Here is a 13,723-nt window from a genome sequence, read left to right as displayed (position 1 = left end):
CAAAGACTTTAGCAAAGAAATACTCATCAAACTGGTTTAAGACACATCCCCCCAAATCCTGTCATAAAATTACAAAGAGACAGTCGTAAAAAAAGGGGGTGCAAACACAAATACCTCTCATCACTTGGTTTGCCTAAATTATAAATAAAGACATACAAAACATTTATCAAGTTATATGCAAAATCCCACATCACAACACTCCCATTTCTTCTTGTTGCATGTTGAAGCTCTACTTGGAACCTTGTTAAGATTCAACCATGCAAAATATGATTTTTTGCCATTTTTCAAGTGGTCTTAAACATTTGATCAGGACTTTATGTATATATAGATTTTTTTTTTTTTTTTTACCAAACTTAGTTTTCAAATTTCTGTTTTGTTCCCAAAACACAGAACTTGGGGAATAACACATCACTTAATTAGCCGAGGAGTCCAATTAAAAACAAGTTGGTTGGTACAAAAACCTGCAGCCACAGTGTTCCCCCCAGACGAAGGTTCGGAAACACTGCTCTACAAAGTAAAGGCCCTGTTAATAGTCAAAATGTGAATGGAGTACACTTATTTTAAATGAAACATGGCTGCATAAAAAATGAAATTTCACAAATAACTGGTGTAATATTAATCTGTATAATGTTTGTGTCTATTGTAAAAAAATCTTGGAAGGAGACGAGACGTGATTGTCTCAGAGACACGTTCCGTGACACGACAAGTGCTTATGCAAAGAGATTTGGAAAAGTCCTGCGTGGTTATGTCACAGACATTTCATGTAGAGAGAAAGAAACAATATTCACTCACAGGCATTTACATGTTGCATTATCATGATGTAATTCCAAACACGGAATCAAAATTAAATGCGATATTGATGAAAAGCGAAAAGAATATCAAATATATGGACATAGGTGATATGACAGGAGTGCGCCGCGCGAAATGCAGATCACGCGGCACGGCATCAGCAGCAGCTGAGTGAGCAAAGAGGAGGCAAAAAAAAAACCAATGTGTTTCCCATTGTATCACTGTTTAAGATGGGGTGTCGGGGGAGTGAACGCGTCTCCTTGGGGTGCATTCAGCCCCCCTCTTCAAAATGCAAGCGGCAGAGACACAAAGTGGTTGGCGCATAGCGCAGGCTTTTTGGGTGAGTGAAGCCCCCTAGTACCTTTATAAATACATTTTGATTCAGTTGGCTATTATCAATTAATGATGAATACTAAAAAACATTCTTCATTAGTGTTTTTGTTACCTATTGGCCCTGACTTTCGGAGGTTTTTTGGAGCTCTGACTGTCATTTACCATTGACTAAAGTGCTGCACACTTGGGCTACACCTAACACTTGTTCATGCAGTGAACAGCAAACACTTGAACTAATGGATGTTTTTTCATCCTCAGTTATTTTACATTGTACAGGCAAGCTTTGATTGTGACAGATTATTTTTTATAACATAACAAACGCTATGGCATTTACATGTGTCCACAATTCAGATTCAGTTGCCTTTTAAAAATATTTTTAATCGTTGAAGACTGCTAACAGCCACATTAGCTAGCCGTGAAGTACTTTAGTATTGTTACTACTACAAAAATGTTCAATTTAAAATAAAGCAAACTAAAATTAATGAAGTTTGTGCACTTAATCTTTGTTGTTATTTTAATAATGGTATTAATAAATCTGGGGTATGTTTTGTGAAAATTATAAATCTTAAGAGATTGATGAGCACCTTTATGATTAGGTCAGGTAACACATGAGTTGGCTTTTTCATGTATTCATACTCACTTTACAAGTTAATATAAATTACTTTAAGTTGAGCATTCCTAATTGGAAATACAGAAAGCAGAGGATAGGGCGATAGTTTGAGGAACCCTATCAGAACTGGCTGACATTAGGAGTGGTGTTCAGTCAGTATTAGGGCTGCTGTTATTTTTAATATATACTGTATATATATATATATATATATATATATATATATATACACTGTGTGCACAATTATTAGGCAAGTTGTATTTTTGAGGATTAATTTTAATATGGAACAAACACAGTGCTATCAGTCAATCCAAAATGTTAATAAACCTGAATGTTTCACAACGGAAATGTGAGTGTGAACATCATCAGGGGAATACATATGTGCACACAATTATTAGGCAACTATTAGTGTGCAGATTTATTATGCAACTAAAGGAAAAATGAAAATTTTCCCATCTCACTTGTTTATTTTCTTCTGTTATAGTGAGAATGATAAACAAACACCTCAAAATTTACAAATAAACATCTCTGACATTTCAAAAATAAATCAATCAATCAATGACCAATATAGCCACCCTTCTTTCCAATAACAGTCATAAGCCTTTCCATTCATGGAGTCTGTCAGTTTCTTGATCTGTTGACGATCAGCTTTTTGTGGAGCAGTGACTACAGCCTCCCAGACACTCTTCAGAGAGGTGTATTGTTTTTCTCCCCCGTAAATCTAGCGTTTAAGAAGTGCCCACAAGTTCTCGATAGGGTTTAGGTCAGATGAGGAAGGGGGGCCATGTCATTATTCCTTCATCTTTAAGGCCTTTACTGGCTGGCCACGAGTGAGAACTTCGATGCAAGTGATGGAGCATTGGCCTGCATAAAAATCATGGTCTTTTTCCTGTATCACTGTTTGAAGAAAGTGTCTTGAAAAACTGGCAGTAGGTTTGGGAGTTGATTTTGAGTTCATCTTCAATGCAAAAGGTCCAACTAGCTCATCTTTAAAAATACCAGCTCATACCAGTACCCCACCTCCACGTTGGAGTGGAGCTCTGTGCCCATTACTGATCCACAGGTCCATCCATCTGGTCCATCAAGAGTCACTCTCATCTCATCGGTCCATAAAACCTTTGAAAAAAATCTGTCTTCAGATATGTCTTGGCCCAGTTTTGACGTTTCAACTTATGTTTCTTGTTCAGTGGTGGTTGGGTTTCAGCCCTCCTTACCTTGGCCATGTCTTTGAGCACTGAACACCTTGTACTTCTGGGCACTCCAGGTAGGTTGCAGCTCTGGAATATGAAAGTACTGGAGGATAATAGCGTTTGATTCTTCTCCTGGTAGCTTCACGCTTGATTCTTCTCAAATCTTTGGCAGCTAATTTGCGTCTTTTGTTCTCAACACGTTTCTTGCGACCCTGTTGACTATTTGCAACAAAATGTTTGATGGTTCTGTGATCACACACCAATATCTTAGCAATTCCAAAAGTGCTGCATCCCTCTGAAAGACTTTTTACAATTTTTGACTTTTCAGAGTCAGTTAAATCTCTTTTTTGGCCCATTTTGCCTGAGGAAAACTAGCTGCCTAATAATTCTGCACACCTTGATATAGGGTGTTGATCTCCTTAGGCCACACCCTCCCTCATTACACAAATACACATCACCTGACGTGCTTAAATCCAATAAGCATTCAAGTTAATACAGCTTGGAGTTGGAATATACGCATTAAAAATGATGATATGGTCAAAATACTCACTTGCCTAATAATTGTGCACACAGTGTATATGTATACATATATATATATATATATATATATATATATATGTGTATATATATATGTATATGTGTGTGTGTATATATGTATATATATACAGGTATGTTTATATGTATGTATATATATATATATATATATATATATATATATATATACACAATACAATACAGTTTATTTTGTATAGCCCAAAATCACACAGGAAGTGCCGCAATGGGCTTTAACAGGCCCTGCCTTTGACAGCCCCCAGCCTTGACTCTCTGAGAAGACAAGGAAAAACTCCCAAAAAAACCTTGTAGGGAAAATGGAAGAAACCTGGGAAAGGCAGTTCAAAGAGAGACCCCTTTCCAGGTAGGTTGGCGTGCAGTGGGTGTCAAAAGTAGGGGTCAATACAATACAATACACAGAACAGAACAATTCCTTAAGACAGCATAATAATAAAATTTTAGAAGTTACGGTTTAACAGTAGATGATATGACATAATTAATATTTTAGAGTCCTGGAGACCTCATCCATCTAGCTGCCTCCCCATTTGGCCATGCCACGGCTGAAACGTTGCTCGATGAAAGGACCCTCTTTCCCATGATTCCTGTGATCCTCCATCAGGGATGACTTTACCATAGGCAGGCAAACAACTTGGCAGGTGGGCGTGGCACCAATGCCACATTTGGGTACCGAGAAAGAAACAGAATAGGTGAGGGTTAGTATTCAAATATAATTATCATGTTACTTATGTTTAGTGCTAATGACTAACAACAGAGATGCAGTATGTACAGTTAATCAGCAGCTCTAGTCAGGATATGCTAAACTGAAGTAGTGAGTCTTCAGCCGGGATTTAAAGGCTGAGACTGAAGGGGCATCTCTTATGGAAGCAGGAAGACCATTCCACAGTTTAGGGGCCCTGTAACTAAAAGCTCGACCTCCCACTGTTATTTTATTAATCCTTGGAATCCTAAGCAGACCGGCATCTTGAGATCTTAATGTGCTCAGGTTTGTAAGTCATGATAAGTTCAGACAAGTAAGCGGACCTTGGCCATTTAATGCTTTATATGTTAAAAGGAGGATTTTGAAATCTGCCCTAAACTTAACTGGGAGCCAGTGTAAAGATTTAAGAACTGGGGTTATGTGTTCATATTTTCTTGTTCTTGTAATAATTCTTGCAGCGCATTTTGGATTAACTGGAGGCTGTATAGAGAACAGTTTGAACAGCCAGTGAACACCGCATTGCAGTAGTCAATCCTACTAGAGATAAATGCATGAATTAATTTCTCACAATCCTGTTTATTTAGAAAGCCTTAATTTCCTAACATTTTTAAGATGGAAAAAACATGTTTTGGACGACTTTGTAATATGTGCTTTAAATGACATGCTAGAGTCAAAGATAACTCCTAGATTGCGGGCTGATTCAGTAAAATTAATTGGGATTCCAACTGAGTTAAATGACGACAAAATATTGCTGTGATCAGCGTCATTCCCTCCAACAATTAACATCTCTGTTTTATCTGTATTTAAAGACAAGTAGTTCTCATTCATCCATTCCTTTAATTCACTAACACAACTAATTAAAGACAACATCGGAGAAACTTCATTTGATTTAAATGAAAGGTATAACTGGGTGTCATCTGCATACGAGTGAAAATTAACATTATGTTTCCTAATGAGAGATCCCAGTGGAAGCATGTAAAGTGAAAACAGTAAAGGTCCCAGTACTGAGCCCTGCGGACACCATATTGAACTTCTGTGTATAATGATGGAGTACTGTCAGCACATTTCTGTACATACTGGAATCGATTTGATAAATAAGAACTGAACCAAGCAGCACGGGCCTGTAAGCCCAACATCGTTTTCTAGCCTGTGCAGTAAAATAGAATGGTCAATGGTGTCAAATGCTGCACTTAAGTCCAACAACATAATTACAGTGGAATTTCCTTCATCAGAGGATATCAGAATGTCATTTACAACCCGTGTTAGTGCCGTTTCTGTACTATGACCAGTGCGAAAGCCAGACTGGAATTTCTCAAATAAATTGTAATGCGTAAGGTGTGACTGAAGCTGACTGGCGACTACTTTTTCTAGTATTTTAGAGAGAAATGGTAAATTTGAAATAGGCCTATAGTTATTTAGTATGTGTGGGTCTAGGTCTGACTTTTTAAGTAAAGGTTTAATGACTGACACTTTTAGTGCATCAGGTACTGTGCCATGCAGTAATGAACTATTGATAATGTTAGAATAGGTGCTGCAAGAACATCCATTGCACTTTTACTAGTTTTGTTGGCACTGGATCTAGGGAACAAGTAGTGGGCTTCATTTTAGTAATTAAAGTTAAGACTTCCTGGTGAGTTACAGGATTAAAATTATTAAAGTGCTGAATGCAATGTGAGGCAGGGTCTGCTAAGCTAGTATTTGGTTTGTACTGTGATGCTGAGATCTGGGATCTTATATTTTTAATTTTCTCATTGAAGAAGTTCATAAAGTCTGTACTGCTAATATCTGTTGGTATTTTGCACTGTTGATCTGAATTCCCATTTGTTAATTTAGCCACTGCTCTAAAAGTACCCTAGGATTTTTATTATTGCTATCTATTAATGTAGAATAGTATTCTGAGCGAGCTTTAAAGAGGGCTTTTTATATTTATTAACACTCTCTGTCCATGCAATTTGAAAGACATGTAGCTTTGTTGTTCTCCATCTGCGCTCCAGTTTTCTACACTCTAATTTAAGAGCTCGAGTGTTTTCATTAAACCAGGGAGAGTTTCTATGTGCTTTGATCACTTTTGTTTTAGGGGAGCCACTGTGTCCAGAGCATCTCTCAAGGTCACATTATAATGCGATATTAGCTGATCTAAATTGTTTTCCACGTTTACATTTGATGTTAACTGATCTAAATGGTTTTCCACAATTACACTCGACTTACTCAAGGTATCTATAAATTTTGAAGCAGAATTACAATCTAGATGTGCACTGTCTTTGTTTTAATCTGTGAGTGCTGGCATGGGCAGAACTAAATCAAATGTAATTAAGAAGTGATCGGAAATAACTACATTTAATGGAGTAATATTTAAATTTTGAATTTCAACTTTGTAAGTTATAATTAAATCTAATGTATGGTTATGATTATGAGTTGGACCTTTGACAATCTGACAAAATCCTACTGAATTTAACAAATAAGTAAAACATTTGCTAAAAGTGTCAGTTTCCACATCAATGTGTACATTAAAATCCCCATCAGAACTACGTGATCATAATTTATAGCCAAATCAGACAGAAGGTTGCTAAATTCAGTCATGAACAATGAATATGGCCCTGGTGGTCTGTAGACTAGCACTATAATTGTGTTGGAATCTGTTTTAATATTTAAAATGAATGCCTCAAAGGATGTAAAGTTGCCTAAATTTTTAGGAGTGATTTGCATTTTGTTACAATGAATTATTCCAAGGCCTCCTCCTCGACCAGAATCTCTAGACTTATGAAGGAACAGTATCCATCTGGTGACGCCTCAGCTAGGGAACAGTGTCACATTTACTAAGCCAGGTTTCAGTAAGAAGACACAGATCAGATTTTGTACTTAATATATATCATTTACCAAAACAGCTTTAGTGCCAAGAGAGCGAATGTTCAATAAACAGCATTTAAAACTGCATGGATCTTTCTGAACTGCTGATATATTATTTGTTTTAATTTGAATTAAATTTCTATTACAGATGCCCATGGTGGAGTGTCTGGTTTTATCCCTTGGTCTAATTATACACCTTATTTTTGGTTATCAATTAATTTATGGTTTGTATCAAGACTAAATTTACTGGATGCCCCACAACAGGGATTATGGGTAACAGCTTCAGGAAAATAACAGGTGGGATAAACAACAGCCTGTGATTTAAGATCACATGACTGCGGCCTGGATGGTGCTCTAATCAGTCAACCAGGCAGTTTTGCTGCCATATTTTGGGATAATACATAAGATCCCTCCAGTTAGGATGAAGACCATCTCTTCTGAAAAATCCAGGCCTTTCCCAAAAATCATCCCAATTGTTCACAAATGCTATGCTTTTATTTGCACACCAGGTTTCTAGCCAGCAGTGAAAGGAATGCAATCTGCTATAAATCACATCCCTCTATATAATCTTGGTAAGGGACCAGATACAATTAAATTCCGACATTTTGTTTTAGCTTTGGTGCATAGAGAGATGAAGTTCCGCTTTAATACCTCAGATTGCTGTAAATAAATATCATTAGTGCCGACATGCAGCAATAAGGTAGATACTTCATCGTCGGCAACACGGTCCAATGGCCTTTATGACAGAAATCTTGGCCCCTGCAAGGCACTTAACATTAACTGCTGGTTTAACATAGTTTGGAATTCTAACATTCCGCACTATGGAATCGCCAATTATGAGCACTTTATTATTCTCAGTTTCCACAGGCGCTGCAGAGAGCTGAGAATCTGTTCTGGGTCCGAATTGGTGACCTGGGTGCTGGGGGACTAAATTTAGAATTCTTAGACCCCCGTCTTACTGTTACTCACTCGCCCTGTGGCTGAATTGGTGCTGCTGATTTCGGCCTCGCACTGACTACAGTGGGACCTGGAGAGACTGAAGCCGAATCAGAAGTAGCCGAATTATCTAAACAAACCGAGTCGATATGTGTATATATATGTGTATATATATGTATGTGTATATATATATATATATATATGCTGTGGGGGTGTTTTTCATCTGCAGGGACAGGACGACTGGTTGCAATCAAGGGAAAGATGAATGCGGCCAAGTACAGGGATATCCTCGACAAAAACCTTCTCCAGAGTGCTAAGGACCTCAGACTGGGCTGAAGGTTTACCTTCCAACAAGACAGTGAATGACCCTAAGCACACAGCTAAAATAACGAAGGAGTGGCTTCACAACAACTCTGTGACTGTTCTTGAATGGCCCAGCCAGAGCCCTGACTTAAACCCAATTGAGCATCTCTGGAGAGACCTAAAAATGGCTGTCCACCAACGTTTACCATCCAACCTGACAGAACTGGAGAGGATCTGCAAGGAGGAATGGCAGAGGATCCCCAAATCCAGGTGTAAAAAACTTGTTGCATCTTTCCCAAGAAGACTCATGGCTGTATTAGCTGAAAAGGGTGCTTCTACTAAATACTGAGCAAAGGGTCTGAATACTTAGGACCATGTGATATTTCAGTTTTTCTTTTTTAATAAATCTGCAACAATTTCAAACATTCTTTTTTTTGTCTGTCAATATGGGGTGCTGTGTGTACATTAATGAGGAAAAAAATTAATTTAAATGATTTTAGCAAATGGCTCCAATATAACAAAGAATGAAAAATTGAAGGGGGTCTGAATACTTTCTGTACCCACTATATATATATACACGTATATATATATACACATATACAGTATATGTGTGTGTGTATATATATATATATGCCAGCAAAATAACCGCGCTTCGCAGCGGAGAAGCAGTGTGTTAAAGAAGTAATGAAAAAGAAAAGGAAACATTTTAATAATAACGTAACATGATTGACAATGTAATTATGTTGTCATTGTCATGAGTGTTGATGGCATATATGTACAGTAATCCCTCGCTATATCGCGCTTCAACTTTCGCGGAGTCACTCTATCGTGGATTTTAAATGTAAGCATATCTAAATATATATCCCAGATTTTTCGCCGGTTCGTGGATTTCTGCGGACAGTGGGTCTTTTAATTTAAAGTACATGCTTCCTCAGTTTGTTTGCCCAGTTGATTTCATACAAGGGAGGCAATTGGCGGATAGCTTAGAAGCTACCCAATCAGAGCATGTATTACATATTAACTAAAACTCCTAAATGATATAAGATATGCATCCCGCGCGGTGCTTGATTGTTTGCTTGTCTCTGCCTCTCTCTCACCCTCTCTGACATTCTCTGCGCCTGACGGAGGGGGTGTGAGCAGAGGGGCTGTTTGCACAGACGCTGTTTGCCTAGTGGATACAGACACACCTCTAAGAAATGCCGCTTTATCACGGTGCTTCAGAATATTTAAATGCACAAAAGCACACGTATTGATTTTTTGATTGTTTGCTTTAATCTCGCTCTCTCTCTCTCTGACGTTCTCTGCGCCTGATGGAAGGACTTGATGATGATGGTCACGTAGACTTCTGGCTTATAGTCCATCAATGTTGGAGCATCATGATGCTTTGAGTAGGTGGTGGTGGCGCAGGCCGCCACCACAAAGAAACCGGAAAAAGAAACAGAAGAGAGAGTTGGGGTCAGTACGGATTTTAGAGTCACCATGAATAGTTATTATGATGAATTGAACACACAGAGTATCAGTATTAAGTTAAAGTGAAGTTATAAAAAGGCCATGTTAAAGTAATGTGTTTTCAGCAGTGTTTTAAAGTGCTCTACTGTACTAGCCTGGCGAATTCCTATTGACAGGCTATTCCAGATTTTAGGTGCATAACAGCAGAAGGCCACCCGCCTCACCACTTCTTTTAAGTTTAGCTTTTGGAATTTTAAGGAGACACTCATTTGAAGATCTAAGATTACGATTTGGAATATAAGGTGTCAGACATTCCAATATATAAGATGGAGCGAGATTATTTAAGGCTTTATAAACCATAAGCAGTATTTTAAAGTCAATCCTGAATGACACAGGCAACCAGTGTAGTGACATCAAAACTGGAGAGATGTGTTCAGATTTTCTTTTCCTAGTTAGGATTCTAGCAGCTGCAGCTGATTTATGTCTTTTCTGGGTAGTCCTGAGAGGAGTGCGTTACAGTAATCTAGTCGACTGAAAACAAACGCGTGAATTAATTTCTCAGCATCTTTCAATGATATAAGAGGTTTAACTTTTGCTATGTTTCTTAAGTGAAGAAATGCTGTCCTAGTGGTCTGATGAATATACGATTTAAAATTCAGATTACAGTCAACAGTTACCCCTAAATTTTTTACTTCCATCTTAACTTTTAATCCTAATGCATCAAGTTTATTTCTGATAACCTCATTTAATCCATTATTGCCAATTACTAAAATTTCAGTTTTCTCTTTATTTAGTTTGAGAAAATTACTATTCATCCATTCAGAAATACCAGTAAGACATTGTGTTAGTGAATCGAGAGAGTCGGAGTCATCAGGTGCTATAGATAAGTACAGCTGTGTGTCATCAACATAGCTGTGGTTGCTCACATTGTGCCCCGAGATAATCTGACCTAACGGAAGCATGTAGATTGAGAATAACAGCGGACCCAGGATAGAGCCTTGTGGAACACCATATCGGATATCATGTGTCTTTAAGTTGTGATTACCACAACTAACAAAGAATTTTCTCCCTGCCAGGTAGGATCCAAACCAATTTAAGACACTGCCCAAGAGGCCCACCCATTGACTAAGGCGATTTCTAAGAATATTATGATCAATGGTGTCAAATGCGGCACTCAGATCTAAGAGGATGAGAACAGATAAATGGCCTCTGTCTGCATTTACCTGCAAGTCATTTACTACTTTAACGAGTGCAGTTTCTGTGCTGTGATTTGTTCTGAAACCCGACTGAAATTTATCACGAATAGCATGTTTATTGAGGTGGTCATTTAACTGCATAATGACTGCCTTCTCCAGAACTTTACTTAAGAAAGGCAGGTTAGAGATGGGTCTAAAATTTTCAAAGGTAGAGGGGTCAGGATTATTTTTCTTGAGCAGGGGTTTAACTACAGCAGTCTTAAGACAGTCTGGAAAGACCCCCGTATCTAATGACGAATTTACTATGTCAAGAACATTATCAATTAGCACGCCTGATACTTCTTTGAAAAACCTTGTTGGAATTGGGTCAAGGACGCAGGTGGAGGGTTTCAGTTGAGAGATTATACTATGTAATTCAGGATGCATGTCGACTCCTAGCACAGACGAAAGGGACTAACTGGGTGGTCGGTTAGTTTTTGTGTCCGGGCACATGGGCAGGCAGTGTGAATGCCTAGAGAGCGAGGGTAGATGCGGGCCGGTGAAAAAGGAGTATTGGTGGGCAGGGACACGTCTCACGTGTTCCTGCAGGAGCATCTAAGAAGACGCATATTTGTCGCGGATGCGAATTGCTGTATGTAGTGTGTAAAACAGTTTGGTATGGTGCACGAGGTCGTGCATCGTAACCGAAAACTCGTTTTTTAAAGACTGCTTACTTCATTGTGTTGTAAAGGATTGTTTTAAGGATCCCATGGGATACCCCTCGCAAACCGTTTTACAAGCTGCATATGACGATTCACCTCCGCGAGAAACATGCCTCTATGAACAGTCAACGTGTCTCGGAGGTGCATGTGGCCTCTACGACAGACGAATATAAATGACACCGTTTTTTCTGTGTCGTCGGCGTCCGAAGTTGGTGGGCGTGGCTCTGCGGAGTTGTCGTCGTATCCAATGGTCTTGGAGTTGGTGGGCGTGGCTCCTTCCTGCGTGCGCCATAGGTGTCTTACTTGTAGGCGGCTTAGTGTATCCACGCCCCTTCCGGCGTGCTTTCCATGGGTGTCTTGCCTTAGTGAATTATATATATATAGATTAAAAGCTAAATTTATAACTAAAATAAAATCAATAAATCCTAACAGCTCATTATTATCTTTATATATAAACATCTACACGTGGAAGTGTGTTTGCGTGCGTGTGCGTGTGTGTGGGTGTGGGTGTGGGTGTGTGTGTGACTGTCCGGCTTGGAAGTGAGAGGTGAAGTCGGGATAAGGTAAGGGCTCCACCTCCAAGGAAACAGAAACTCGCTTAGCCTTTAATACACAAGTGAGGTGAGCGCATCAGCAAAAACGAAACCTCCGAAGAAAGACAAAGTCGCTTGGCCGCTAGTGCACAAGGCGATGCGAGCATGTCAGCAAAACATCTCCTCAGTCCTACGAGAGAGACGCTCAGAGTAGTTCCTTTCAATTACCTGACCTCTCTATATTTGGGGCGGAGTGGTGGCTCAGAGGATAGGGATTTGCACTGGTAATCGGAATGCCAAAGTGACTCTACTTCATTGGGCTCTTGAGCAAGGCCCTTAACCTGCCATTGCTCCGTTCTGGGTATGACGTTAATCTACATCCAGTCCTGCATGTAGGCCCTCCAACCTGTAGGGAAAAACCTGGGGGTTGGTGGCAGAATTAGCACTCCAGCTACCATAAAAAAAACCTCACACTGTTCAATTCCATCTGGACTTGTGCGGTGCTGAGGTGTCACCCATTGCATGGCTGCACTCAGGTCTTCATCACACTTAGGATATAGTAGCTGCACTTAATCTGGGATCTTGAGTTGGTTCGTCATGTGGTGGTTGCGGCAATTTGCTGTATCAGCGCCTGCTCCTAACCACTACTGTCTCTATATTTCAGTTTCTTTTGTGCTGATTTCAATAGTTTCTAGGACCCCGGGCTTTTTACAGCACAGGCTTACACAGCGAGTTTTAATATAAAGTTTCATTATAAATATCCAAATTAAACTAAAAATAGACAGTCCACGGTTATGAACTACCGATATATCCCAACCTAGAGGGGTGCCTATTGCTGTGGGTGCCTGGACATCACACAGTCCACCCAACCTGGCCGGGCTCAGTCTGAAATGACAATGAAGAGCTGCCTTGTGGACTCACCACCTGCAAGACAAAGGGTGAGGGTTTGGTGCAATGCCAGGTTAGTGGCGGGCATAGATAGGAAAGACAGACTAGACCCTGGCAGTGCATTTTGTTTTTTATATTGCGTTTCTTTGTATACTGGTGCAGGGTGTGCTGAGACAGTATACTGAAAAATATTAAATACGGTCATTTTTACATCATGTCTAAAGTCTGATATTCAAGAATGAAAAATATATTTTTGGTAACGTGAATTTTAGGCTCCAAGAATTTATGGCAGGATTTTTAAGTGACCCAAGAGAAAAGTAACTATTTACTTTGTCATGCAATGATTTAAAGCGAAACGCGACTTGGAAAGGACTAGCAGGCAAAGATGGATTGAGTGTTTTCTGGACAAGTTACATGAATGTGTAGGTTTATGAGAAAGGTAGAACTGGCAACGCGATAGTGCCAATTAGTGTTGGCTTGGCAGCCCCGCTTTGAGACCCTCCTCTTCTTTTTTTCAAATAGTTTTGCTTCTTGTACTGTTGGAATTGAATGTTAAATACTTCAGGTTGCTGCTCCAGCAAGGCCAGCTTTTCACATATCGTTTTCAGGGTTATGGTAATGGGCTGTGGCACATGTTCAGAAACACAAATTTACACGAACGATTTATTTATTTATTTATTT

This window comes from Polypterus senegalus, chromosome 5 (assembly GCF_016835505.1).
Source record: "Polypterus senegalus isolate Bchr_013 chromosome 5, ASM1683550v1, whole genome shotgun sequence".
In the NCBI taxonomy this organism is placed as follows: Eukaryota; Metazoa; Chordata; class Cladistia; order Polypteriformes; family Polypteridae; genus Polypterus; species Polypterus senegalus.
This window is presented reverse-complemented; position numbering follows the sequence as displayed.